This window comes from Ornithorhynchus anatinus, chromosome 20, assembly GCF_004115215.2.
Source record: "Ornithorhynchus anatinus isolate Pmale09 chromosome 20, mOrnAna1.pri.v4, whole genome shotgun sequence".
NCBI classification, from domain to species: domain Eukaryota; kingdom Metazoa; phylum Chordata; class Mammalia; order Monotremata; family Ornithorhynchidae; genus Ornithorhynchus; species Ornithorhynchus anatinus.
The window spans coordinates 4514702-4542683 of NC_041747.1; the positions used below are offsets into that span (position 1 = coordinate 4514702).

Consider the following 27982-nt stretch of genomic DNA (forward strand, 5'->3'; position numbering starts at 1 on the left):
CATTTCAAATCTCAGCCCACACCTAAAGATCTGGGAAAATTGGTTATTGTGCTTGCTCAGAAAATATCCTATAATGAGAACCTTTTTTCCTATTAGAATTCATGCTCTTCTCTGCAATAATGTTATTCCGAAATTCAGTGTTACTTGTCTCTACTCAGTGAGCACTTACTGCTCTTTTTTTTTTTTATTGATCTAGGACAAGCCAGGGGTCTATCAGATGAAGAGAGGCAACAACAGTAATGTGTGAGGTGGAGCTGCTGCAGGAATAATAATAATGATTAATAATAATAAGGATGGTACTTGTTAAACACTTACTATGTGCCAAACACTGTTCTAACTGCTGGGATAAATACACACTAATCAGGCTGGACAGAGTACCTGCCCCACACGGGGCTCACTGCCTAAGTCAGAGGGGGTAGGATTAAATCCCCAATTTACAGATGGGGTAACTCAGGCAAAGACAGGTGAAGTGACTTTCCCACGGTCACAGAGCAGACCAGTGGAGGAGCTGGGATCAGAACCCAGGTCCTTCTGACTCCCAGGTCCGTGCTCTATATATTAGGCCACATTACTTCTGCATCACCTAAGCACTCAGATATTCACCTCCAATCAGTGCTACCTACTGAACGCTTACTGTGTGACCAACACTGTACTAGGCACTTGGAAAAGTACAATAGAGTTGGTAGGAATAATCCCTACCTGCTAAAGCATTTACTCATATCTTTATATTGTCTTGCTTCACTCCACAGGGGTCTTGTCTCCTCGACTAATACCCTCCCAAGTACTTAGTTCATGTTCAACATAGAGTATGTCCTCAACAAATACTAATGACTGAACTGGGCCAGGAGCTTCCCAACTGAGGGATGCCCTGGACACCTACCAGGACCTTCATATCAACCCAGGTTGGCCCCAAGAAACCTGGGCTATAAATTGGTCATTCATTCGGTTGTATTTATTGAGCACTTACTGAGTGCAGAGCACCACGCCAAGCACTTAGAAACTCTTGCTACGTCCACAGGAGTTGAAAACCACCACCATCTATGCTATTTTAATACACTCCAGACTATCTCCTCTTCTCAACCGATCTAAGCAGTTGGAGAGCCAAGACAAGCTCTTGTTTCCAGGTAAAGTTCCTTTGAAGAGATTACATTTTCCCATAGAATTATCCACCTCTCTAAGAACCACACTACCCCCTCTTCTCCCCCCGCCCAAACACAACACCACGACAATCACTTCATGTTTATACACAAATTGTACCCGGGACAGAGCAAAGTAACCCCACAGAAAGCCACAGAAAAAGATGTATGACATTCATAAAGCACTCATACTTTTATATTTTCAGAGAAGCAGCATGGCTCAGTGGAAAGAGCCCGGGCTTGGGAGTCAGAGGTCATGGGTTCAAATTCTGGCTCCCACTCGTCAGCTTTGTGACTTTGGGCAAGTCACTTAACTTCTCTATGCTTCAGTGACCTCATCTGTAAAATGGGGATGAAGATTGTGAGCCTCACGTGGGACAACTTGATGACCCTGCATCTACCCCAGCGCTTAGAACAGTGCTCTGCACATAGTAAACGCTTAACAAATGCCAACATTATTATTATTATTTTATGAGGGGCATTTAGTTTGACAGTCTTAAAGCACTTACTTCCAAATGATAGAACCATTTTTCCCAAGACCTAAAGTTACTCTTTGGTAGTATGGAGAGTTTGGAAGGAACAAATTCCTTTTTAATCATCAGGGAATAATTTAGTGAGTCTCAGGGAATGCACAATGTCTACAGGACACCAACGACTCCAGAGTCATATGAAACCATTAATATCCTTCCTGATGGGGGCAAACCTAGGTGACTGGAGAATGGGGTTTATTTGATCAATGTTTTCTCATCTGTGCTCTGCGACTGTCATCCAATGTTGTCTCTGTTCCATTTTTCTACGACTCCATCAAGAAGGGAGAGGCATGAACTAGTGGAAAGAACAAGGTTCCGGGAATCAGGAGACTTAAATTCTAATCCCGGCTCTGCTGCTGGCCTTCCATTTGAGCTTGGGCAAATCACAACCTACCCGGGTGCCAACTTCCTCATCTGGAAAATGGGAAGAAGATACCTGCCCTCCCTACCTCTTAGATTGTGAGCCCCACGTGGCACAGAGACTGGGTCTGATTAGATTATCTTGCATCAGCCCCACCGATTAGTGTCAAGTGACTGGAAGTGCTTAATAAATACTATGATTAATTAGCCGCTGCCCTTTCTTAACTGTCTACTTCAGATTATGAACTCTTAGGTCACTGGCCATATTTATTTAGCTTTTTTTTTTTTTAACAGCAAAGGTGGGTACTTAATTATTTACACCACGATGAAGTTGATTCCTCTAATGTCCTTGTGATCTAAGTATGAGGTAGGGCTCTACCTAATTTAAGAGACAGAGAAGGAAAAAAAGGTTGAATATTTGTTCTGGATGAAGCATCCCATCATGGCCAGCCAGCAGTGGGTAATGACGAGAGGCTGAAGGTTATAGGCAGTCCTGTGGGAGTAGGAGGAGAGGAACGAAATATACCATGACCTTCGGCCTCAGTCTAGGAACCCCCCTCCTCCTCCAAAGATCTCAGGCTCTCGTTCACTCCGCCCTTCTGTTGAGTCGCTGAAAGTTTCCAGCAGTTAAAGAAATCCACCTCCCGGAGGATGTGTCATGCCTTAAAAGGTTTCCCGAGAAGAATAAGGTTAAATATAACTCTAGCGAACCTAAGATCGGTCTGGCAATTCACCTGCAGAAATAGCAGGAAATCAACAATCGAATAATATCTTTGCTGCCTCTCGGCAATGCTAACAAAGGCAGGAGCCGACAATGAATTTTGACTCCGAAAATGAGCTCCGCTTTCTGGTGAGATCATTGCGTTCCTGAGATCAGGGCAGGTGACAGGGAAGAGCAAGAGGGCTGAGGGAGCGGTTTCCCTCTTCCCAACTCCTTGCTAGGGGTAAGGTGCTGCGCTGCGGGGTATAATGTATGTGGCATCGGGGGCGTCTCAGAGTTAGTGTTTATGGCTATATTGTACTCTCCCAAATGCTCAGTACCAATGTTCTGCACACAGTAAGTACTCGCTAAATACGACTGAATCAGTGATTGAAAGCTATTTTTGTGGGCCGCCAGTCCCACAAAATCCCACTGGGGGTGGGCCCGCAAAAATAGCTAACAAAGACACATGCGATGTCACGTACGTTTCACCAGGCACACAACACTGTTCTAAGTGCTTGCGAAAGTACAATACGCTTGGTAGATGAGATCCCCGCCCAGTAAGATCTTACAGTACACGGGAGGAGATGGACACGAAACAAGACTTGGGAGAGGGGAGACAGTAGAGTAAAAGAATATTTACTTAAGTACTGTAGGGCTGGCGTGAGTATAAAAGTGCATATGGGGTACAGAGCGAAGTGCACAGTCTATGCAGAAGGGAAAGCGGTTAGGGGAAATATAAGGCTTAGTCAGGGAAGGCCTAGTGGAGGTGTGATTTTTGGAGACTTTTGAAGGGAGAGGGTATTCCCGGCCTGAGGAAGGATGTGGGCAAGGGGTCGGTGGTGAGATAGGTGAGTTCGAGGCACAGAGTATAGGATGGCACTAGAGAAGCAGACTGGATTGTGGTAGGTCAATAACAAGGTTAGGTAGAAGGATAGGGCACAGGCCTGGGAGTCAGAAGGACCTGGGTTCTAATCCTAGTTCTGCCACTTTTCTGTTGTGTGACCTTGGGCAAGTCACTTCACCTCTCTGGGCCTCAGTTACCTCATCTGTACAATGGGGATTAAGGCTGTGAGCTCCACGTGGGGCATATACTGTGCTCCACCTCTTTTCCTTGAATTTCTCCCAGCTCTTAGAACAGTGCCTGGTACATAGTAAGCACCTAAATACCAAAAATAAACTAATAAGTAAATAAAACTGATGTGATAAGGAAACCCTCTCTGTTTTCATTGCTTGATATACGACCAGCCGGTAACGGTCGGAGTGTGATCCGAGCCCATAAGCCAACTTCACCATAGATGCAACCCTCTTTCCTGGAGTTGATGCTGATGGCCAGAGATGAGCCAATCTTCTACCCTGAAAATCGGAGCACTTTTTATTTCAGCTGCTTACTGAGGGTTTTTGGGTTTTTTTTGTCTTCTAACATTTACCAGACAGTAAATGCGCTGGTTACAAGAAAATGACAGATAAAGCATATGGTCAGGTGGACATCCCAACCCATTACACCTAGTCCTCATCATCTGAAATGAGTAATTCAGCACCTATATAACCCCAACAGGCAAATCAAGGCCCGTACAGACAGTGAAGTGATTCATTTTCCTTTTTTTAAGTCTTTTTTTTTTCTTAAACAAAGGGTACTGTAATGTTTTATTCTATGAATAATGGTAATTGAAATCTGAATGCTTTTTAAATGCAAGAAAGGGAACGAGAGATTGTCATAACTGCTAAGAAATGAAGCAGGCCCGGATATTATGAATTTATGCGATCTGGCCTGCTTGATCGATCCGTTACAGGCTAAGATTTCTCGATTAATGTGGACTGGAGTTCTACCAGAACAACTTTTCCCACGACTCTTTCTACTCTTCTCTAACAATTTCCTTAACAAGGAGGTTTTACCATTTGTTTCAGAGCCTGATTTCTTAATCTCTTAATGAAAGCCAATTTATAACCCTTTCAGTCCATCAATTATGTACTATGTCTCCTTATCTGTCCTCCCATCACAACTATGAGTCACGGATTCCACATAACATGTCACACTTGACTCCTTTGGGTGCATCACTCAATAATATTTACTGAGTGGCTCCTGGTGCAAAGTACTGAGGAAAGAGCTGGGGTAAGCACAGCAGAGGTCAAAGATACAACCTCGCCCTCAAGAAGCTTCCCCAAGCTTTCACTTTACTGAAATACTGCATTCCAGAGTTTTTCTTCTGTTCCACATCACTCTTAAATGTAACTGTACATATAATGCAATTTTTTGGCAATTTTGCATGAACTCGGCACTGGAGTGATTATAAGAAAGTCGATTAAGATTAAAACACAGTTCCTGGCCTAAAAACTGCCACAAGCTGAATGGGGGAGGGCAGTTACGTATAACAAACATCATATAAACCCTAGTGAAAACAAACAAATTCATCCATAAAATATCAAAGTAGAGATAAGTCGGTTAAATTGCAGTTTTGTACCCCACGGCTCCAGACGAACAGTCCTTGGTAGCCAACACTATTTTGCAGAATCTCTCCCATTACTGGTGTTTACTCTCGCTCAACAAATTCTCCAGGATACGATGCCTTAGCTCAGTCCTTTCCTAACATTTACAATGACAGTGTTACCAGATAATTGATTGTTGGTATTAAGCGCTTACTATGTGCAGAGCACTGTTCTAAGCGCTGGGGTAGATACAGGGTAATCAGGTTGTCCCATGTGGGGCTCACATTTTTGATCCCCATTTTTCAGATGAGGTAACTGAGGCACTGAGAAGTGAAGTGACTTGCCCGTTGTCACACAGCCGACAAGTGGCGGAGCCGGGATCAGAACCCACGACCTCTAACACCTTGAATTTTTTCCCCCAAGATTTTTTTCCCCCATCATTTTGTCTGCCCAACATCCCAAAGTGAAGTATGATGAGTGAAACATTATTTTACATATTACATACATATAAGGAAAGCGAGGCACAGTGAAGGATACATGACTTGTTCCAAGTCACACCCAACATGCCAGTGACAAGATTCAAACTACAATTCAGGTCTTCCGACTTCCTCCCCAGCACCTCTCTCTGCCTGGTACTATATTTGACAGGTCTGACGGCAAGTGATATTCTTTGTTCTAATAGGCAAACAGAACTGCATTATGTTTAAGTGAACAAAGTGCTTTCTTTAGACCCATACACAGAAAGGTGAAAGCCTAAATTACCTGCTCTTCTCTGTTAGCTGGTTGATGATGTGAATATGATCTATCACTCAATATCCTTTCTGGAGGCCCGCCTGTTCCCTTGTTTTATATTTGTCCAATGTTCAATTTAGAATGACTCATATGAAGCATTTGTATATCTGTGACAGCAAGCAGAGTGGCCTGGAGCTCTTCAAATTTCTCATGTTACCTCCCTCTGGCAGCAAAACTGTTTGAGATTTTTTCAGGTTTCCTGAATTTTCTTTTTTTGTGGAATTCTGTAAAACCATGAGTTTAATATGGGCTGACTCCCCTACTAAGCTGTAAGCTCTTTAGCTCTTTTACTTATCTGTTTGTGAGCAGCTGGGACAGAGCTCAGCACAGTTAGAGCTCAAGTGTGTTTTTTGGGTGCTTACTCTGTGCCAAGCACTAAACGCTTGGGAGAGTACGGTACAACAGAACCAGCTCAATAAATGCTGTTGACAAAGAGGACCGTTTGGGCATCATCCTCTGTTTTCTAATCAGCTTCATAGTACACTCCCAATAGGCTATTTTTATCTGCTCTTGGTTGTCTCCAGGTAGCCTGGTTTTGAGATGCTAATAATAATAGCATTTGTGAAGTGCATATTATGTCAAGCACTACCTTACCTGCTGAAATAACTTTAAAGGATCACCCGTCGCACTTATTACTGCCTCATTTCTGCCTCAACTGCAGATTAGTAGTGCTCAAGGTTGACTTCAAATTTTGTTTTTTTTGTGTGTGTTACCTACTGATTAAATTCTTCCTATCTTCACATCAATCACCATATGTTTGTGGAGGAATCTTTAACCAAGCTCTCACTGAAAACCAGCTGTTCCCAACCCAGATACATGGCATATTATTTCTCTAGACTGTAAATTCATTACGGGTGGGGAACATGTCTATCAACTCTGTTGAACTGGAATAGTAAAGATGGCATTTAAGTGATATCTATGTGCCAAGCACTCTCCTAAGCACTGGGGTGATACAAAGTAATCGGGTTGTCCCACGTGGGGCTTACAGTCTTACTCCCCATTTTACAGGTGAGGTAACTGAGGCAGAGGAGTTAAGTGACTTGCCCAAAGTCACACAGCTGACAAGTGGAGGAGTGGAGATTAGAACCCACAACCTCTAACTCCCAAACCTATGCTCCTTCCACTAAGCCATGCAGCTTGCTCTCATCTCCATCGGGGTCTAATTCTGTGAGTTCATGATCAATCATATTTATGGACTGTTTACCGTGCGCAGAGCACTGTACTAAGGGCTTGGGAGAGCACATAAAAGAATTTGTAGACACGTTCACTGCCCACAACAAGCTTACAGTCTAGCGGGGGGGGGGGGGGGGAGGGGGACAGGCATTAATATAAATTATGGATATATACAGAAGTGCCGTGGGCTGAGGAAAGGGTGAATAAAGGGAGCAAATGCAAGTAAGAGTGATTCAGAAAGGAGTGGGAGAAGAGGAAATGAAGGCTTAGTTGGGGAAGGCCTGTTGGAGGAGATGTACATTTAATGAGGCTTTGAAGTTGGGGAGAGTGATCATCTGTCGGATATGAAGAGGGAGGGCATTCCAGGCCGGAGGCGAGATGGAGGTGAGAGAACGGTGATGAGATCGAGGTGCAGTGAGTAAGTTGTCATTAGAGAAGCAAAGCGTGCGGGCTTCGAGACAGGAGAGTTGTGAAGTGAGGTAGGAGGAGGAGAGGTGATCGACTGCTTTATAGCCGTATATAATGGTAAGGAGTTTCTGTTTGCTGCAGAATTGGATGGGCATCCACTGGATGCAGGATAATGGAGGCACCACTTTCCGGCTTAAACCCCAGATTAATACACCATTTTTTTTCTTCATCCGGGAACTTCATAATCATTCTTATTTTCCAGGGGAATACCACAAATTAATTCCTAGTACCTCCTCTCATCCCATTTTTCCCATTCCTTCTACTATTGCTTTGCATCTAATGACACAGTGACCCTCCCGGAAAGAGCAGTATGTAGATTTCTTCCACCTTTAGGGATTTTATTACTTAAGCAAAATATCAACGTTCTAATTAGGGGTATACGAACTGAATTACTAGGAGGACTTTCTCAGACATTTCTATGCAAAAAGACATAAATAAATTATATTTCCTTAAGGTATGTATTAGTATGCTGCTGAAAACTTCAGGATATAGTCCTGGCAGTCACAATAATGAAATACATGAGACCAATTATCTTGTTATACTTTTGTGGTATCTCAAATTTAATTTAAATGACTCAGGCACAGAAGGGGAAAACGTAATGCCCTTGCATAAGAAGTACAATTAAAAAAAAATGCCATTCACTCTTTGGAAATAATGAAAAAATCATTGACACCTTCCAAAGAGAGATTCGGGGAATCATCAACTATCACTTAAGCATATTTCTCTTTCACTTGCCCTTCCTCTAGGCTAGAGTTGCTTTCTCTCACCATGAATCATCCAAATCTCGGTGCTGAGAGGACGTCTGAAACTCCAAACAAAAGCAAAGTTGTAATTTGGGAATTTCATATGTGTTACTTTCATAAGGAGAAGACTTGGGAGGTGACCGTGATCCAGTTACCCAATTAGAATTGTGTGTCATATGAAGGGAGGGCTCGATTTGGAAAAAGCATCTACTTACTGGGTCAGGGGAACGTTCTTAATGAGCGAACGGAATTGAAACGGATGTGGCTGGGGTCAATGTAACCGGTCCTTGAGGCTCGGGGGAAATAAGTGTGAGCTAACCTGTAAAATCGTTGAGGGCAGGAATTTTGCCTCCTAACTCTGTGGGCCTCTTCCATTGTGCCTGATTAAAAAAAAGCTCTCAAGCCCCACTGACTGATTGCCATCCATCCAAACAGCCAGTGGAAATTTATGAGAAAGGATGGGTAGTGGAGAACTCTTGGAGGATGGGTAGTGGAGGATGGGTAGTGAGAAGCAGCGTGGCTCAGTGGAAAGAGCATGGGCTTTGGAGTCAGGGCTCATGAGTTCGAATCCCAGCTCTGCCACTTGTCGGCTGTATGACTGTGGGCAAGTCACTTAACTTCTCTGTGCCTCAGTTCCCTCATCTGTAAAATGGGGATTAAGACTGTGAGCCCCACGTGGGACAACCTGATTCCCCTATGTCTACCCCAGCACTTAGAACAGTGCTCGGCACATAGTAAGCGCTTAACAAATACCAACATTATTATTATTATTATTAACTCTTGGAAGGAAAAGGTTTGGAGGAGATGAGCAGGCTACACTGTCAATCATTACAATAGTTACATAAGGCGGGCGGGGGTGGTCAGACTGTGAGCCCAATGTGGGACAGGGACAGTGACACCCACTCTTAGTACAGTACCAGACACATAGTAAGCACTTAAATTTATTATTATTGTTATTATTATTATTATTAAGCGCAATCAAACCATTTCTGATGCATAAAAAAATCCATGGATACACTTTCTCCAGAACATCCTGTCCGCTGCCATAATCCACAACCTTTCCAATGGTTCCTCTGTTATCCCTGTTATGGTCTCTATCCATCTAGCTTCTCATCTGCCTCTTCCACGTTTTCCCTGGACTTTTCCGGCATTAGTGTTTTCTCCAGAGAATTAGTCCTCCTGATTGTGTGTCCAAAATACGCTAATCTAAGTCGAGTCATTTGGCCTTCCAAAGACCGCCTGTCTGCTGTGTGAACTTGGGGGAAGTCACTTCTCTGGGCCTCAGTTATCTCATCTGTAAAATGGGGATTGAGACTGTGAGCCCCACATGGGACAGGGTCTGTGTCCACCCCGATTTGCTTGTATCCACCCCAGGGCTTAGTCCAGGGCCTGGAACATAGAAAGCGCTTAAAAAGTAGCAGAATTACTATTACACACGTGGCTGTTCTTGATTTCCAAGTTGATTCCCCCCACAAGAAAGGCCTATGGTCTTGGGCACAGATGTGGCTGAAAAGGTTGTTGCTGCAATTCCTCTTGGAATTGATTCATTTATATTCATGTCTGTAAACCCACTAAACTGTAAGCTCACCATCGGCACGGAACACGTCTACCAACTCTTTTACGGCACTCTCCCAAGCGCTTAATACAGTGCTCCGTACACAGTCAGTGTTCAATAAATACAACTGATTGTCACCAGCTGAGAAATGATTTATTCAGCAGAAAGATTTCTGAACCACACTGGGTCCGACCCAACCACCACCACGCGGGTATGTCGCTCCCCACTGCTCCGCATCAGTGGAGATAACTTTTCTTGGGGTTTTGCCGAATGCACGGAGTTCTCTTAGTTCTCTTTCTTTTCTAAAACCGAATGGGCGGTGGGAGGGAGAATGATCCCCCCTCTGGGGCTGTGCAAACACCATCCTATATGGCATCACGACAGCTCACCGTGTGCACACATAACATCCTGTACGACCATGGCACAGAGAGTAATGTAACGGCCTGAGGCCGGAGATCACTGGAATCCCCAAAACCTATTAGACGCTGCTCTGCTGGGGGTGTTTTACACCAACCCCCTCTTGCTTCGCCAGCACTGCATTAGGCTCAAGCAGGTCTCTGTTGAAATAAACACTTTCCAACTCAGCACAGATGATTTAAAGCTCCTTTTGGGCAGGGAACCCATCTCCCAACGCTGTTCTACTGCACTCTCCCAACATGGTGCTCTGCATGCAGTAAGCGCCCGATAAATGCCACTGACTGATTGCCACCTCGGTTTCTCCCCCGACCTGATGCTGTGCCCTGAGGCTCACTGCCTTTCTGACGCTTTCTTCTCTGTCTCCATTTCTGCCACTTGTGCCTGGCTTTATCTCCACCCTGCTCTCTCTCCCCCCACCACATAATTGGACATTATCCCAAGTGGTGGGGAGGGGAGCGGGAACTCCATCCTTGTGACATTTCTGCTCAGAGCTAGAAGCACAACTGAGTAGGCGGGAGATGGTGTACCAGGGATTTTTGAGCCCATTTGGATCGCCTTTGGAGCGGGATCTGAGCACTTGAGGGTCAGCCAAACCCAGTTTCCAAACCTGTTGATATTTCCCTCATTAGTCTGTTTTGGCAGTCGCAGAGCTCAGTCCTTAACTCAAGGAACAGCATGAAACAAAACATAAATAGGATTCTTTGAAATTCGGTAATCACGTAGCGAGCACTTACTTGATTTGGATTGCGGTGTCCAGTAGCATCTGGAGCTTTTTCCTCATACGCTGAAGGGAGCGCTTCAGTTCACTTCTTTTGTCCCCTGCCTGCTGGGACAAGGACAGGATGTGTTCGTAAATTCTTCCCAGAGGGTCTCAGAGGGGAACGGTGAGTCACAGCGCTTGGCCCCGAATTTCTGAAGTGTTCAAATGACAGACAGAAGAATATGAAGCCAGGCTTGAAAACACGACACCAATAACACTTCTCACTATATTAGAAAAATCACATAATTATTTTCATCTCCAAAGAACTTCAGAAACATTAGCTAATTAATGAACATTCACTGAGTAACTAGAAATTAAAAAGTAATCAACTTGTCCTAATCTGTCAACTATCAAAAAACAGATTTTTAGAAAATGAAATGATTATGAAAGAATTACCCTTTAAAGAAGAGTGTTTGATAAAAATTATTTTTCAAAATGTGATGTTACATTAATATTTATGGCAAAAAAACCAACTCAGCTTTTTGGGGAAAAGAACTCTTTCCTTCTAGAAGGTGATTTTTTTAATTTTTTTTTTTTTAAAAAAAGATCAACAGGATCAAAATTTTCTTCCTTTCACGTGCTGCCCCGGCCTGATGGACCGGCTGACTTCAGCAGGTCTGTCCAGAACACACATGAACACACTCTGTGTGTGTGTGTGTGTGTGTGTGTAGCGTGGCTCAGTGGAAAGAGCCCGGTCTTAGGAGAGGTCATGGGTTCAAATCCCAGCTCTGCCACTTGTCAGCTGTGCGACTGTGGGCAAGTCACTTAACGTCTCTGTGCCTCAGTGACCTCATCTGTAAAATGGGGATTAACTGTGAGCCTCATGTGGGACAACCTGATGACCCTGTATCTCCCCAGCACTTAGAACAGTGCTCTGCACATAGGAAGCGCATAACATATACCAACATTATTATTATTAGACACACACAGACACACAATTATCAGAGTATTAAGCACGTACTACACGTACTACAAGTTAAGCGCTGGGATATGTACAACATAATTAGCTCACCCAGAACTGGTTTCTACATGGAATTCCAGCCTAAAATTGTAGCATTAATTAAGCGCTTACTATATGTCAGGCACTGTTCTAAGCACTGGGGTAGATAAGTAAATCAGGTTGGACACAGTCCCTGTCCAAAATGGGCTCACAATCATAATCCCTATTTTACAACCGAGGTAGCCGAGGCCCAAGAGAAGTTGAGCGATCTGCCCGAGGCCGCCAGCAGACAAGTGATGGAGTCAGGATTAGAACCCAGGTCCTTCCGACTCCCAGGCCCATGCTCTATCCACTGGGCCACGCTGCTTCTCTAGTACAGTGTCCTGTCCTAAGCACCGCAGGGGATACAAGACAATTAGGTCAGATACAGTGCCCGTCAAATCGTCTGACTGCCCAAAGGGGTCTTCCGTCCGCAAACTCTCTTTTGGGCTTATATAATGCTCATCATCACAGTATTTTGGAGCCCCAAAATACTGATCATTTATTTACGATAGTGTCTGTCAAGTTCTTACTAGGTGCCAACCACTGTGCTAACCCCTGGGGTTGGTACAAGAATCGGACACGGTTTCATTCCACATGGGGCTCACTGTTTAAGAAGGAAAAGGTGTAGGTATCTTATCTTTCCCAGAGGAGGGGACAAGTGTGGATTAGAAAGACAAACATCTGAAAGGAATGGCTCTTGGCATAAAGGCCAAGAGAGGTTAATGAATCACACCTCCAAAGGCGTGACCCTCCCGCTGAAGACAACTCAGTCAAAGTGAAATGGATAGGCAGACCATCTTGCCTAATTCATAAATTCAGCATTTAAGTCTTTTCTGTTAATCCAGGGGATAGAGCACTGTTCTGGGAATCGAGAAATCCAAGTACCAGACTTAGCTCCGTCTGTGGTTGGCTAAAGTGAGCAAAGACTACACTTGTACTGCACGTCTGCCTGTCTATTCATCTGTTGCCCGCTGAGCCCACACTGGAGGTCGCGGGTTCCAATCCCGCCTCTGCCATTTGTCAGCTGTGTGACTTTGGGCAAGTCACCTCACTTCTCTGGACCTCAGTTACCTCATCTGCAAAATGGAGATGAAGCCTGTGAGCCCCACATAGGACACCCTGATCACCTTCTACCAGTGTTTAGAACCGTGCTTGGCACTTAGTACGCATTTAACAAATACAGTCATTAATATTATGTCTGGCAGGGACGAAATAATTTGCGTGGTGCTGTGCAACCGCTAGCATCGGGATCAATTTCTCTGTGCAGGGTCGCCATCTAGAAGTCAAAAAATTGAGGTTCGTCCCAGAAGAAAATATATGGATCAATAAATATCATCATCAATACCCAGAATTTGTTTTTGGCCCTATGCTATGTGAATCAATGAGACTCAGAAGGCGAGCCAAGAAGGCCACGTACGCTTTCACTTGACAGGGACAGCAACGTTTAGAGAGATGCCCTCCAGCCACCAGTAACTGTCCTATTTGTTAAGTGCTTACTATTGCCAAGGGCTGTTCTAAGCCCAACGGAAGAGACAAGATAATCAGGTCAGACAGTCCCTGTCCCACACAGGGCTCACAATCTAGGGAGGAGTGGAAACGGGTATTGAATCCTCACTACGCAGATGAGGTACCTGAGGCACAGAGAAGCCAAGTGACTCGCCCAAGGTCACGCAGCAGGCACGAGGCAAAACTGGGAATAGAAGCCAGGTCCTCTGACTCCCGGGACCGTGCGCTTTCCACGCTTGACGAAGAACACCGAAAGAAAACCGCCAAACTGCCGTTTTGGCATCCGCCTCTGTCGACTCTCCTGCTGGGACTCAGCATCGCCCGGGCCCAAAGTCTGACTCCCTCTCCCCTCCTGTTCCTTTTCTCTATTTTGTGACGCCTCAGCTCTGTGCCAGCTGGCCTCTCACCATTTCCAAGTCAGAGTGGAAGAGGAAAAATCATCTCGACCCCGATCAAACTACCGCCAATGTCCAGTCGACTCAGAGGATAACTTGCGTAAAGCAAAATCCATATGTTCTCGGAGCCTTTGGAACCGGTTGGCACCTCTTCGCTGCCTACCACCCCGGACTTCCTTGGAAATAGAGAGGCACTGGATCTCACGCTGATCACTTCTTTCAAGAACTGTATGGTCCATCTGATCCCGGACAGCTGAACAAGCTGACACGGAATCCTTGCCAGCCTTCTGGGCCTCGTTCCCATCCCGGGCAGAAGTGTGAATTTCCCCCCAACTGGCTTTGGCCCAAACGAAATCTCTCTCGGTTTAAACCTTGAGCAGAATTCTGGTGTGGATAAGCACTGGCCAATAAGGCAGCGGTGTAGGGAAAGGATTATCAAGGGCTTGTAAGCAAAACCGACGTTACACGGACCAATGTTTTGGAGGGGAGGAGAGCGCTCACAGCAGGTGCTTTTAAACTGTACAATGGGGTGAACAGTCATTCCCAATCAGTCATAGAATTATTACTGAACACCTACTCCGTGCAGATTGACAGGAGTATTTATTGAGCATCAGCTGGGCACACTGTACTGTAATAAGCACCTCGCAAGTACAAAACAAGCGGTCATTAATTCCCTGTCCACGAGAAGCTTCACTTTAGTGAGGGAGACCAGCAAGAGGGTATCTAAAACAGGGCAATCAAAACAAATAATTGAATGTAATTATAATAATGTCGATGGTATTTGTTAAGCACTTACTATGTGCCAAGCACTGTTCTAAGCACTGGAGGAGATACAAGGTTATCGGGTTGTCCTTGGTGGGGTTCACAGTCTTAATCCCATACACAGAGAAGTTAAGTGACTTGCCCAAAGTCACACAGCTGACATGCGGCGGAGCCAGGATTAGAACAGTCTGCATAGTCCAGTGCTCTGCACATAGTAAGCGCTCAATAAAATACTATTGAATGAATGAATGTATAAATATATATACACACACTTTGTTTTTTTTGATCACGCCACACAGACTTGTCTGCCTCTCCCATTAAGGCCTTGGGGGGCTCTCCTTTCTGCTATACTTCTCAGGTGGGCCATAAAAACCCCCCACAAAACTAATTATTATTTCAGTCGGTTTAGACATCACTGAAGCCCATTCCTTACGGCCTGGCCACTTGCACTCCGACCGCTTCTGACAAATACCCGGCTAAGGAAGGAAAACTCCTCCATTCTCTTCCTCCAAGACTGAGCTGCACGATGTGTGCGGTAGGTACGACGGACTGGACCCCCGGAGGACTCAGCAAAGCTCACCAGCCCCTCTTCCAATCTGGACAGGTATTTTAGCCGGGGCTCTAAAACTCCAAGATTCTCTCCATTCCGTCAAGTGGCTTCATCTCAGAGATTGATGTTTCCGGCTCTTATTCTACATCATAAGGCCTCGGGATGGATGTCGAAGAAGATTTCTATAAAAAATAATTCTGGAAGGCACTTAAGGAAAGGAGTTAGGCTTTCTATATTAAATCCATTTCATCACTGAATATTAGACAAGCCTTGATAGTTTCCCTAGGAAATATAAATCACCTAATAGTAATGCATTAAGATTCCGCATATAATACAAAGAATCTAATACAATACCACGTACGGTATTTTCCGACAGCTTTTATTTTCTAAAAATGAAACTGGAATAGATGACTGGAAAGGGCAGAGATTTTTTTTTTGCCACAAACCTGCTCGTAAAACTATAATTTAATAAAGACGGTCGGAGTTCTTCCCACTTTTTAAAAAGTTAGATGCTGCACGTGTTCTTCTGGCACTTTGCTTTGGCATGTATCGACTGAATTATGACATTAAAATGTTTGCTAAAAAGGCCCCCACGCAGACGCTCTGCAGAGCACAGTTGAGGAGGAACCGCAATAAACTGCGACACGTTTTCCTTTACTTCAGACTCCTTTAATCTTCTCACACTATTTCTTTTCCCTCTGCTTAAATAATCAACGGTACCTACTGAGTCCCCCCTCAGGGTCGCACCTGGAGAGTTTCCAATATTCTACCAGTCTCAGCTACGGGAGGGGGAGGCAAGCAGAGGCCTAGCCGTTCCGTTCCTAGCTTGGGCAGTGACTAGCGAGTGGAAGACAATCTGCCACAAGTCAAACCTCACCTGGCCTGGGCAGCAGGAGCACGGGAGAGAGTCGAGGGTCAAGTTTACTGCACGGAAGGAGTCAACGGTAAAACACTTCTGTATTCTTACCAAGAAAATTCTATAATAATAATAATAATAATAAAGGTATTTGTTAAGCGCCTACTATGTGCCAAGCACTGTTTTAAGTGCAGAGCGACTGCACAAGGAGGTGAGCTGTTCTGGGAGAGATGTGTCCATGGTGTCGCTATGGGTTGGAGATGACTCGGCAGCATAAGACAAGACAAGAAGTCCTGAGGGCTTACTGGGTGCAGAGCACTGTATTAAGCACTTGGGAGAGTACAGAGTTGGTAGATATTTCCTGCCCACAATGAGATAATAATAGTGTTATTGTTCAACTGTATTTGAGCGCTTACTATATGCCAAGTATTATGCAATTTACTGGAATAACATCTATCTATCCAGATCTATATCTGTAGCTATAGATATAGATCTGGATAGATAGCTATATATCCTCAAACGGGATCTCAGTCCAACACGGGGTTCGCACTCTAGGGAGAAGACAGAGAAAAAATGGTATTTAATCCCCATTTTACAGATGAAGAAACTGAGACACATTAACAGTTAAGTGACTTTCCCAAGGTCACACTGCAGATGGCAGAACCAGTACTAGACCCAGATCCTCTGAGTCCTGTGACCTTTCTACTAGCGTATCATATTTTTATGTCATTATTACTTAAGATTTTTCTGTTCCCATTTTCTAAACAGTTTTTCCACCAATATTTTCTCCCTCTCCTCCCTATTCCCCTTTAATTGGATGCTTCTTGAAGAATCAGACTCCTTTTTTATTACAATTTCCCCAGCACCCTGTAGAGTGCCCATTTTAGGCAGACTTAAAATTAATAGACTGATTAATCAAAGCCTTAATGAACATATACTTTTATTCATCTGAAGGGCACCAGGAACATTTACAGCAGACCAGGAGATCTGGGTTCCGTGGTGAAAAGCAATCTCAAGGGTTGACTTCTTTTTGGGAACATGTCTATTAACTCATTTCAAGTTACCCTGAACACTCTCAAGTGCTTAGTACAGTGCTCTGCACAAAGTAGGTGTTCAATAAATATCAGGTTAGTCAACTGCATTTATTGAACGCTTACTGTGTGCAGAGCACTCTAAGTGCTTGGGAGAGTATCACAATATCATTGTTTGATAGCATTTTGCCTACAGGAATGGGAGAGTAGAGAGATTTCTCCTTCACAAAATCAGTAAACCAGCCCTATTCATTCTACTAAATTCACTTCTCTGTGCCTCAGTTACCTCATCTGTTAAATGGGGATTAAGACTAAGTCTCATGTGGGACAGGGACCATTCAATCCGATTTGCCTGTAATCTCCCCAGTGCTTAGTACAGTGCCTGGCACTTAGCAAGCATTTAAATACCATAATTATTATTTCAGGAGAGATGCCTGTCTGTAGCTGCCATTTTACTGCATCCTTGTTTTCTCTGCCCAGCCTTGCTTTCTTTTGTCCAAAAGCAAATGTCTGAGTATCCCACATATTAATAACAGTAGTATTTATGACTCCCTCACTGCATGCAAAGCACTGTACTGGGAGAGAATCTATGGGTAGGAGTTAATAATGTTGGTATTTGTTAAGCCCTTACTATGTGCAGAGCACTGTTCTAAGCGCTGGGGTAGATAGAGGGTAATCAGGTTGTCCCACATGAAGCTCACAGTCTTAATCCCCATTTTACAGATGAGGTCACTGAGGCACAGACAAGTTAAGTGACTTGCCCACAGTCCCACAGCTGACAAGTGGCACAGCTGGGATTCAAACCCATGACCTCTGACACCCAAGCCAAGGCTCTTTCCACTGAGCCACACTGCTTCCCTTAGCCACGGTCCCATAATAATAATGTTGGTATTTGTTAAGTACTTACTATGTGCAGAGCACTGTTCTAAGCACTGGGGGAGAGACAGGATAATCAGGTTGTCCCACGTGAGGCTCACAGTTAATCCCCATTTTACAGATGAGGGAACTGAGGCACAGAGAAGTAAAGTGACTTGCCAACAGTCACACAGCTGACAAGTGGTAGAGGCGTTGAGGGCAGGGGGGTTCTACTTCAGCGTTAATGGACTGACAATTCCAGGAGTTCATTTTTTGGTGATTCTCTCTTGCACCTTGGTTTTGAATACGGCCCCTAAGTGACCCTGATGGAATCTCTCAAGCAGCTAGAAATGGCATTATCAGTGGGACTGTGTCTCCTAACCATATAAACGGGCTGGATAAGTTCTTTGAGGGTCAGGAACCTGTCTCCCAAGCACTTTTGGCACTCTTATGCTGGGTTCTTCCGGTAACATCTGCCAGAACCCCAGACAGCTTAAGAAAAGTATCTGACTCCTGTCTTTTCCCAAAAGAATCCATCTCTTCTACCAGTGAGAAAATGTTTTCTTTCAATGCATTTATGTCATTTTTAGGAATTTAACACAATCCATGCGAGCTAACTCTGTTCTCTAGTATCGCTAATGAACGTTCCTATCCTATTGGACAGTCTACTTTAATATTCTTTCCATTTCTAATTTAATTTGTTTCATTCCTTTTTAAATTTTTCCCATGAAGTTACTTGTACATTCCTTTGAGCATTTATTACAGAGTGTAATCTTTTTTAAGCTCAATTTTATATCTGGTGTGTAACTTCCATGTGACTTCAAATACCACTTGATATCCATCTTCAACATTTACACTGCCTTTCCCTAGCAAGTTATATCCTCTTTTAATTAACTCAAGTGCTAAACATGTAATCCCCAAATTGCATACTAGTTCCCTTAACAACAATGAATTGCATAATTTTCTTTTCCTTTTTAAATTGGACTAGAATATTACAAGAACACTGGTTGGCAGATTATTTCCAGTATGAGATCTAGATATTACTTTTGAACTGATTTTATTTTTAACCTATTTGAGGCACTGATGTGGGGAAAAAAATTAGTCCCATTTAGTGCTAACCTTATGCTCCAATCTGGCCTATTTCCATTCACTTTTTACATTTATCTTACTTACAAATCTCTACCTTCTTTTTGTATATAGTAAGCTGATCCCATAAGCTGCCTTTAAAAGGAACACTGCATTTATTATATCTATTACAGCACTAACCAGTTTTTCCAAATATGAGGCACCTTTTGGCTGAGGACTCTTACCCCATTTTGGAAATTTAATACATTTTCTATTTTCACTCTACTGTCAACAGTTTTCACTCAGGCATCTAACCAGATACAATTTTTATCCTAGCGACTACTCACCTAATAAATTCATTCAGCAACTTGTTAAATTTTAATTTTAAATCTATTCATCCAGTTCCAGTAATTTTTCCATATGTTCACTTTTCATATTCCAATAAATATTTGATCATTAACCAGTGAATCTGCTGAGGTTCCTAATTTGCAGTTTTGTCCTCAATATCGTCAGAGAGATTGCCAAAGCCTTATCTTCTACCTAATATGTTAGGCGAATTTCAAACTGCCCATCATCTCGTAAATCTTTAGTAGTCCTGAAATTTCTGGATTACCACTGTAGGGTTATTCTTTGCAGACATTGATAGATTAAAGGTATCAAACAATGAGATAGTTTTTTCCCTTGCTGGTTTATTGCCTTCTGTAGTCTTTTGTCTACCTGCTTTTCAGGATAAATCCAGGTGTAGTAAAGTTTGTTTCCAGCCCTGACAAGTATTCCCAGTCTATTTTAAATAGCTAAGTGATTCTAATTGTTCCCTACCTAATCAGGGATCTTTCCATACTCCCCAATCCCCACACTCTACTCAGTCATTCTATGGTATCGGGTGGGAAGCAGCATGGCCTGATGGAAGGAGCACAGGCTTGGGAGTCAGAGGGCCTGGGTTCTAATCCTGACTCTGCTACATCCCTGCTGTGTGACCTTGGGCAAGTCACTTAGCTTCTCTGTGCCTCGGTTCCCTCTTTTTTTAAATTGGTATTTAAGTTCTTACTATGTGTCAAGCACTGTTCTGACAGCTGGGATAGATACAGGTGTATCAAGTCGGACACAGTCCCTGTCCCACATGGGGCTCACGGTCTAAGTCGGAGGGAGTGGGATTTAATCCCCATCTTACAGCTGAGGAACCTGAGACACAGAAAAATTAAGTGACTCGCCCAAGGTCACACGGCAAGCAGTCGGCAGAGGTGGGATGAGAACCCAGGTCTTCGGAATCCCAGACCCACGCTTCTTCCAATAGTCCTCGCTGCTTCTACAGAATGGGAATTCAGTACCAGCTCTTCCTTCTGCTGTGAGCCCCACGTGGGACCTGTTTAACGTTTACTATAAGCTAAGCACTGGAGTTAAAAGATAAATAAATACAACAGTTATCATTGTGTGTACGAGCCTTCACTGAAAAGCACAGGAACAGTCAGAGATTTCTGTACAATTAATCACACCCTTGGTGAGTTTTCACAATGTACAAGTGAACCCCGCTCAAGTTCTGTCCAGCTTACCTCCCGTGTTCCGCTCTGAGCTGTGGAACCTGCCGTATCCTTGAGTACCTTTCCCTTTAAAGGTACAGCAGCCCGACAGATGGATTTTTGGCAGTGCTGGCAAACGGAGGCGCTGCCAGCATATTCTCAAACTCAGTGGGGGACCATCCAGACCCGAAACCGTCCCAGATGATATCTATTCTGTCCCATTCCACCTGATGGAGTCTGCCATTCAGAACAACAGCTAGGACTGAATCCTGAGGCTTCAGGATGTCGCCAACCTATTACCACGCTAGTCGTTTGTGAGGAACAGCTATCACTTTTTCACCCCTGCCAGTCGTGATCCCACTGGGGCACAGAAGGTAAAGACCTGATCCACTGGCGGACACGTGTGGTACGCTGCAAAATGTACACAGATTTTGTAGACGCGGGCTTCACTGATGACTCAAGTGACTGCAGCACAGTGTGGATAGTAGTGCCTGTGACCTGGGAGGCACTTGCCATGGTAGCCAATCTCTGCCCACTCAGAGTCAGTGATCTTTCGAGACTCTGGCTGAGCCTTCCCAACTTGCAGAACACCTCTACGGGCTTCTCTGAAGGGCCGTCAAAATTATTTAAACCTGAGTGACCAACGTCCACTGGAAAATGAAATAACATTTACTGATCTTAGACATAATAATAATAAAAATAATTGTACTATTTGTTAAGCCTGTGCAATGTGCCAAGCACTGTAATAATAATAATGTTGGTATTCGTTAAGCGCTTACTATGTGCGGAGCACTGTTCTAAGCGCTGGGGTAGATATAGGGTCATCAGGTTGTCCCAGATGAGGCTCACAGTCTTAATCCCCATTTAACAGATGAGGCAACTGAGGCACAAGAAGTTAAGTGACTTGCCCACAGTCACAGAGCTGACAGGTGACAGAGCTGGGATTCGAATCCACGACCTCTGACTCCTAAGCCCAGCTCTTTCCACTGAGCCACGCTACTGTAAAAAGCGCTGGGTAGGTGGTAGGTACACCATCACCAGGTCCCACTTGGGGTTCATAGTCTACGGAGGAGGGAGAACAGGTATTGAATCTCTATTTTGCAGATGAGGGAAATGAGGCAGAGAATGTAAACGACTTCCGAGGTCACACAGCAGGTGTGTGGTGGAGTCAGGATTAGAACCCAGGACCTCTAACTCCCAGGCTCAAGCTCTTTCCACTAGGCCTCGCTGCTTCCCCGTTCTTTCTGGCATCCTCATTCTGGCTGGTCCTTCGTTCCTCTTACGCCCACCCAGAACACCTTGCAAAACGAGCACAAGGAGCACAGGTTGAGGTCTACATTGAATATTTCGGCTTGACCAATGCAAAGATGAGTCTCCTCTTAAAAACAGGAAGGAGTGGTAGTTCCATCTCGGACCTCGACACAGGTAATATTTGAACTTCCTTTATCATCCAAAGGCAGTAAAAGCCCCTGAGAAACTCCTGGATTAATACCGTTCCTCTTTTCTTCCTCCAAAATATAGATCTCGGCTCTGGAACACGCCTCCCAAGAGCCGCACCCGAGAAAGTGACTCTGGGGACGAGAACCAACAGAAAAGCTCTGCCCCAGCAGGCAGAGGCTAAGGAGGAGGGGGTAAAGTTATGAATTACCGAGAACAGACCGACATTTCAACACTAATATGTCACTGCCACGGCCCTGCTCCGGTAAGCTGTACAGAACAGTTTGAAATCATCAGAAATAATGAGCTGCCGGTTGAAAACGTTGTAGGATGAAACCCTAATGAGCTATTTAGGCTGGAGAGACTCGAGTATTTCCGTTTATACAGTAGGCGCTTATACAAATTAACTCACGAACATAAATATAATGAAATAGCGAGGGAAATGCTTCCAGGACTATTAGAAGTGCCTTTCCCCGGGGGCCTCTGGCGCTGATTGGAGCTCTCTGCAGCGAGGCATCAAACCCTGCCCCTTGCCCTAGAATCAAGGTCTAAGTGCTACCCATTAGCGAGGATTTCTGCCGTCTGCCTAGCGGGAAGAAGTCACCTGTTGGGACTCACAAGGCCATCCTGGAAAGCTGAATGTATTTGCAGCTTACAACGACCTCAGGAATTACACCCCCAAGGGAGGAAAATTCAACTGCTGCCTCGGCTTATTTTTGGCCCTTTGGGTTCTTCTCCCACAATCTTTTAGACTGTCAACCGCGTGTGGGCAGGAGACCTGGTCGGGATTCATCTCTCTATAAACATCCTCAGGGGTTAGGGCAGTGCTTTGCAAGCTGGTAGCATTTAACGCGCACTGGTATCAACTGATACGTAGTGTGGCTCTTGGCTTCACTGGCTTGGTCCCTTTCTGTGCAATAACTGTGGGATTTCCTATACGCTTACTATGTGCCGATCACCGTACTAAGCACTGGGATAGATATGAGTTAATTAGGTCCCACACAGGGGCTCACAGCCTTAGAAGGGACCGATCCCCATTGTGCAGATGAAGGAACTAAGGCACAGAGAAGTGAAGTGACTTCCCTAAGGTCACCCAACAGACAGGCCCGGGATCTTTCCACTCGGCCACACTGCCCGAATGTGAGCAGCGATGGCCCAAGCAGGAACTGGGGATTTCAGGGAAGCCACGCTGTGCCATTTCTTCGGGGTATCATCTAGGGAGGAGTTGAAAAAGGCTTACTATGTGCGAATACAAGATGATCAGATTGCAGTCCAGTAGTTTAGAACTCCCTTACCGGCCCCTCTGATCCCAGATAGGTGATCCTCAATTTCCTTAAATGAGCCCCGCTTGGGAATTGTTGGGGAAACGAATACTGTGGCTAAAATTTACAATTCTATGTGCATAGCGGAGCAATGGTCATCCCAGTGAATCTATTCTCTCTTGATTTTATTTGCTATTGTCTTAATGAGATGTTCATCCCCTTGAGACTATTTATTGCTATTGTTCTTGTCTGTCCGTCTCCCCCGATTAGACTGTAAGCCCGTCATAGGGCAGGGACTGTCTCTAGCTGTTACCGATTTGTTCATTCCAAGCGCTTAGTACAGTGCTCTGCACATAGTAAGTGCTCAATAAATATTATTGAATAAATCTCTCTAAAGCACTACAGGGAACCTTGGGACTTGAGTCAACACCCATCCCTGAAACTAATTTTACTGGAATTTCACGGCCTTGGGGGGAGGAAGGGGTGTCACACACATCTGTTATGTGACCTTGGGGAAGCCATATAACTCTCTGTGCCTCAGTTATCTCATCTGTAAATTGGGGACAAAGACTGTGAGGCCCATGAGGGACACGGACTGTGACCAACCTAATTAAATTCTATCTGCCCCAGCGCTTAGCCCAGTGCCCGACAACAGTAAGTGCTTATTGAATACCATGATATATGCGCAAAATAGCTTGCAAGACATAACGTGCAAGAGTTAGGTATTCTTCAAAGTCCTTCATTTCAATTTTTACCTCAGATTCTATTTGTAGTCTTTTTCTGAATGGTGCATTTGAGGAGCCATTTAGACTGTATGTGTAAGATGTTGAAGTGTGAAGCTAAAATCCCAATGCCTTTATTTGACTTTCCCCCACCACTTAGCATAAGGGCTCCAAGAGGGCAAAGAAAAGAAAATGAGCTAGGGAAACATTCAGTTGCTCACACAGTGAACTGTGGAGTCATTATGCTCTATCGTGTACAGTAAACAACTTAAAGAATAATAAAATCTGCATAATTATTTCCTGTTAACATCTTTGTAGCTTTCTCTCTTTAATTGGCTCTTTGGACTTCTCAAAATGGAGGAATCTAGTTCATTCAGGGGTCAAGATCTCCTGAGTCTGGACCAGCAGTCAGTGATAGTCATCTACTGGTTACAGCTCTAATCCACTTCAGTGGGATAAGGGGAAAATATATTTACATGCACAGATCTTAGCCGTATCTGTTCTTATCGTCATTTTATTCTAGGGGGTTCTCTGTTCCACCATTTCCAAGGCCAGCTAAAGATATGTGACCACTTTGAGGTGGGAAAAAATTTGTCCCTACTTCCTGATCCATATTATGTATTTATTTAATGTTAAAATGCTGACAGTGTTCCGTATATCACTACATCATTCATCTTGAGCACTTACTGTGTGCAGAGCACTGTTTTCAGCGCTTGGGAGAGTACGATACAGAGTTGGTAGACATGTGCCCTACATGCAGAAAGCCTAGGGGAACGAGCATGGGCCTGGGAGTCAGAGGACCACTTATCTGCTGTGTGACCTTGGGCAAGTCACTTCACTTCTCTGTGCCTCAGTTACCTCAAGCGTAAAATGGAGATTAAAGCCGTGAGCCCCATGTGGGACATGGACTGCGTCCAACCTGATTACCTTGTCTCTACCCCAGTGCGTAGAATAGTGCCTGGCACATAAGTGCTTAAAAAAATGGTTCGTATAGCCCCCACTTGGTGAAATGCCTTTATTTTAGGCCGGTCCTTTGCCTTCCTCACGCACGCAACTAACTTTGGACACCACAGCACGCCACAACCAAGCAGGGTCGTGCTGGTCAACAAACATTCCTTGGTTCCCTGACTATATTCTAGTAAATGTGCAGTGAAAACATGCATTATAGCAAAACAGAGTATGTAAGCATTCATGTGGTTGGGCTACTTGGTTTCTCTGCTCTCCTCCTGTCTCCGCTTTCTTCTTGCCTGGCATTTTCCACCCAAGTTGCTTTAAAGTACTTCCCAGTTATTACATGGTTACATGGTAATTCTTGAAACCAATAAATGGTGGCCAAAGATGGGTCTGTCCAATCTTATTAGCTTGTATCTACCCCAGTATTTAGTACAGTGCCTGGCACGTAGGAAGCACTTAAAAATTGTCCTCATTGTTAGCACTTAAATATACGTGTACTATATACAATCGTTCAGCTCTTTCATCCTGATATTTTTACTACATGTAACATCCTTACACTTCCTTCTGCTCCCACCGTTTGTAAATTATTTTTGTCTGCCTCATCCACTAAACTGACAACTCCTCGAGGGCAGGGAATGTGTCTAGCTTCTGTAGAACTCTCCCAAGTGCTTAGTGCAAGGTTTTGCTTTCAAAATGTCTTTTAAATTGATTGATCTCTTGATCCCAACACACTCTTCTAAATTGAAACCACCACAGAAACATCCACCTCCTATTGTGGACCTCGGCTTAAACTGGGTTCAGATTTTAGAGCTCTCTGCCTAAAGCTGTCTTAGAAGCATACCGTGTTATTGTTGTTTCCGAGTAAAATATAACCGGTGGTACTTTTTCTTCAGAAGAACAAAATGGCATTTGGGGAGCTTCTGTATTGAGTTGTTTCATGAAAGCAGATATTTTGAGTAGGTAAATTTATGACAATTACAGATTGAACGTAAAATCCTCTTTTCCAAATTAACTATCTTTGCTGTTTTCTAAAAAGCCATTGCCTAATCTCATCATTTCTTTAAACATCAAAGCAGTTTGACAATTATGTGTGTAAAATGGAGTCTTTTAAAGCAATATACAGCTCTAAAAAGACATCCATCGCATCCTATAAACTGCTGGCCTCATTTTGGAAGTGATAAACTTGTATTTAAAAATACGTTTTGATCATGGGTTAGGATGGAAAATGGTTTATGGCTGAGCGATAAACTTCGGAAAATAGAGTACACCCTAAAGCAAACCACAACATGAATAAAAACTGTGCTAAGAATGAGTTTGCCTTTATAACAGCATGTATGAATCTGATTATCAAAGGACCCATTACTGTTTGTGGATTACCTTGATTTCTGTGGTACAGGATTCTGTTTATGGTTGATCTTACATTCTGATTAATAAATGGTAAGAAAGGCAAAATTAGAGAGCTCCTGGAGCTTCACTGACTCTAAGCTCATTGTGGGTAGGAAGCGTGACTCCTAACAGTGATGTACTGTACTCTCCCAAGCATTTAATACAGTGCTCTACACAGAGTAAGCACTCAATAAATATCATAGATTGATCCAACTCAGTGTTTGCCTCTAAGTTCACACTGTAGTGGACAAAATTCCACTTCAGGATAAAGACTATTTATTAAAGGTTTTCACATCAATCAACGGTATTTATTGAACACTTACTATATGCAGGGCGCTGTAATGCATCCACATGATTTAGAAATTATTACTGATACTTGAGATTTATAGTCTTGTTCTGTATTGCTAGATCTTCGCCACCCCCCACAACCCATGTGACAATTTTTTTTTCCCCACCCTCAAAGAAAGTTTCCTGTACAAACTACAGTGAAAATCTCCCTACATGAAAATTGCAATCCAAATTCCTAAATCCCTTGATGGCCCCAATGGTTCTGATTCCTTTCCCCCCTGCATCAACAAATACTGGAGGCTTTCCCACCTACCGTTCAATCTCTTTTCTGTGAAAAGATCTTACAGTGCAAATTCTCAGATTGCTGTGATAAACAACCTAAACTGAGCGTAGCACTAGCTAGGAGGCAAGACAGTACCTGAAATGTATGAAAATTGGGACGCTTGAGAGTTGACTTTTAGGCTGGAACATGGAAACTAAAAGTGGTTAGTATTCAATGCGCAAGTTCCTTTGCAAGTCAATATGCAGCAGCTTCCAATCTCACTACGCATCTGGGGGTGCTGCTGCATTTATTTCTTTTTAAGATAAGAAGTACAAACAGTGTTCAAAATAACCAACTTTGACAATGGAGCACATCTACTTTGTTTTCCATCGTTTCTAAGCCCTTTCTAGGGAAATTCACAATTCTCATCTAATATTCAATTCTGAGAGTCAAAAAACTGTCCAGTTCTAATTCTAGTTCTGCCACTTGCCTGCTGTGTGACTTCATGCAAGTTGGAAAATGAGGTCAGCCTTATTGGGTCATTGTAAGGATCCTTTCTTGCCGTATTTAAAGTTCCCCTTCCAGGAACTCATTGTGAGACCACTCTAAACATTTCTTTTCATCGCCTCAAATTCACATGTCCGAAAGAGAGCTCCTTAACACTGTTTTCTCCCTACCCCCGACTTTCCCATCACTATAGATGACACCGCCTTGGCATTATCCTTAACTCCTCCCTGACATTTAACCCACATATTCAATCCCTCTTCAAATCCTGTCGGTCTCACCTTCACAACATCGCTAAAATCTGCTCTTTCCTCTCCATCCAAACTTCTATCACGTTAATACAATCACACATCCTATCCTGCCTGGATTACTGCATCAGTCCCCTTGCTGACCCCCTGCCTCCACCCACTCCTGCCCATACTTCACTCTGCTCTCCAGATCATTTATCTATAAAATCGTTCAGGAGATGTCACCCCCACACCGCTTCAAAAAACCCCAGTTTTTGCCCATCCACCAAATAAAAAGTCCTCACCATTGCCTTTATAGCTCTCTGTCACCTTGCCCCCTTCTACCTCACCTCACTTCTC

The 27982-nt window shown here is 43.9% G+C and overlaps 1 long non-coding RNA gene and 1 other non-coding gene across 5 annotated transcripts in view; one reads left to right on the forward strand and one right to left on the reverse strand.

Moving 5' to 3' along the window:
- Positions 1 to 27982, reverse strand: part of LOC114805907 — a 138834-nt gene that overhangs the window by 107447 nt on the left and 3405 nt on the right. For 3 of the 4 annotated variants that reach the window (XR_005661188.1, XR_003754016.2, XR_005661187.1), the window contains exon 3: positions 11036 to 11213. This is a non-coding gene — a long non-coding RNA (uncharacterized LOC114805907). The remainder of the gene's footprint in view (positions 1 to 11035; positions 11214 to 27982) is intronic. The other variant, XR_005661186.1, reaches the window with a different exon arrangement.
- LOC114805993 lies at positions 15986 to 16123 on the forward strand. The gene has a single exon (XR_003754124.1). It is a non-coding gene; the product is annotated as a small nucleolar RNA SNORA7 (small nucleolar RNA).